At 32.8% G+C, this 2500-nt stretch overlaps 1 protein-coding gene across 1 annotated transcript in view; it reads right to left on the bottom strand.

Moving 5' to 3' along the window:
- The window catches only part of LOC135200091 (G-protein coupled receptor moody-like), a 285873-nt gene that overhangs the window by 84067 nt on the left and 199306 nt on the right, over nt 1-2500 (bottom strand). The window lies entirely within an intron of this gene.

Below are 2500 nucleotides of genomic sequence, written 5' to 3'. Positions count from 1 at the left end.
TCAGATAATGTCAAAAGGCATAGGTTTGAATCCTGAGCGAGACAGATGCGATTATTATATATAAATCCTTATTGTATACTACATTTATTACAAAGGTACAGTCTATTCATATTGGGGATGTTTGGCTTAGTATGTGTGACTGTAAAAGCTCTGTGAGTATATTCACACTATATCATATATTAATATATATATATTATATATATGTATATATATTATTATTAAATATATATATATATATATATATATATATATATATATATATATATATATATATATATATATATATATATATATACATACGTAATATATTTACACGTGTGTATGTGTGTGTAATAAAAATCACATACCCTCATATATATATATTAATGTGTGATTTTGTATACAAAATACTTCTATTTTAATATGACGTAGAAGTAAATTTCCATTGTATTTTTTCTCGAGATTAACCGTTATGATCGAAAACTTACCGTAGGACTCATTCATTCCTTTTTATACATTAAAATTTTGATGGTGAGATTTCCGACAGTTTGAAATTTGTTAATGAAGTATGAATGTATGTCCCAGAAAAATGCCCAACAGATTCGTCCTCCAATGGACGCTCCAAAGGAAGTCCATTGGAGGACGACTGTGGGCATCTGAGATACCTTTTTCATTTTTCCTATGTGGAATACAACTGAATTATTATATTCTTCGTCCTAAGGAAGATTACCAGTACTATATTATATATTATATATATATATTATATATAATATATATTATATATATATGTGTGTTGTGTGTGTGTGTGTGTGTGTTGTGTGTTGTGGTGGTGGGTTGTGTGTGAGGTGTTGTGTGTCATTAGTAATTTCATGAACATAATTATTTAAAATGGCTTATTTATTTTGTATTTACTTGATTAGTTATTGATATGGCTTTAAATATCTCTCATGACCTTTGCAGTTGCTACTCGAATTCTATATATAAATAGTTTTCTCGTGTCGTCTTGTAATTGTTTACGTATTTTTTCATCGTTATAACTTTTGCCATGCAATTGGAAGGATAATAACCATTATAATTGTCACTTTAATGGCAATAGAAAATGAATTCCTTCAGAGGAGGTCTCTGTCTCACTCGATAATGAGTCTTACCGTGGGAAAGCGTAAGGTTTATATTACCAAAGGTTTGGGAATGTATCATATTCCCATTCTATTTCTTGAATGTTGTCATTAGTATGGAAATATTTTATTTTTATTGTTCTTGTTATTTTCATTGTTGCAGAATCATCCTTTTTTTATCTTGTATTTTGGTTGCAACAATTTCATATTTAAAAAGGAATTTGTATCAGAATCGCCTGTTTTTTTGTGGTGGAATTTTTGCCTCAGCATTTTGTTCTATATATTTTTCCTAATGCTCTTGTGGGAGGTCGGTATTTTTTTGTCTGTTGTCGTGTCGTCGATGTAGGATATTTATCATATTTCTTCAAAAAAAAAGTTATTTGTTTTATAGTTGCTGGTGTCACACGTGGCTGTGACAGTGTTTGTTTCAGGTTGTGACCATTTGTCGCCTGTCACTCTTTTTGTGATCTTTCAGTTGGTTGGAAAGTGTTATTTATGAGTTTCATTTTTTTATTGGAAAATGTTTGTCAGTGTTTGCTTGCATTGCGCTTGCAATGTAAGTATCGTTTTGCTTGTTGCTGCTTTCAGTATCCTATGAATATTCTTTACGGGCTGCTCTATGAGCAAGAGCCCGTGCTGGCTTAAGGTCAGCTTAATCTAAAAACAACGACAACACATGAATATTCCATGCTATAGATTTCCTAGCTACTAAGTAGCAAACGCAGGTTTCTTTTATGCTAAAATGGCGTCACTGTCGTAGCTTTTCATGCAATGATCAACTTCTTTTGTATGGCGCTGACTTTCCTGCTCTTCTTTATTTAATGTTTAAATATGACATAAAAGAATTTGCTAATAGTAACATTATCTCTCACATCTGCATCGCAAAGCATTGATGATCCGGAGTTATTTGAGCGTGAAAATAATCTTATAAATGATGGCAATAACTGCTGTTTCCAATAATGGGTGTATTGAGGCATTCAGCTTGATAACATTGCTTGAAATGATATCCAAGTGCTTCGTATTGTATTGGCAATGATCACGTCACGGCTTAGTGATGGCGGCGGAAATGGAGATGATGATGATGATGATGATGATGATAATGATGTTCATTGTTCCAGTGATATGTAAATAGAACTAATTTCTTTTTCCCATGGAACGATTGTTACCTTTAATGAACTAGATTTTACTTTTGGATGGAGAACGATAAGAGAGAGAGAGAGAGAGAGAGAGAGAGAGAGAGAGAGAGAGAGAGAATGGTGTTTTGCCTCGGAAAATTGTCCGTGGATATGACCTCGTTCTTCGACTGCCTACCAATATAAACGTAACCATTACTGGAGTGGCATCTAATAAAAAAAGATGTGGCGGTGCGAGTATTACGTAGGTACTCTCTCTCTCCTCTCTCTCTC

The sequence above is a fragment of the Macrobrachium nipponense genome, chromosome 26, assembly GCF_015104395.2.
Source record: "Macrobrachium nipponense isolate FS-2020 chromosome 26, ASM1510439v2, whole genome shotgun sequence".
Lineage (NCBI taxonomy): Eukaryota > Metazoa > Arthropoda > Malacostraca > Decapoda > Palaemonidae > Macrobrachium > Macrobrachium nipponense.
This window is presented reverse-complemented; position numbering and strand designations above follow the sequence as displayed.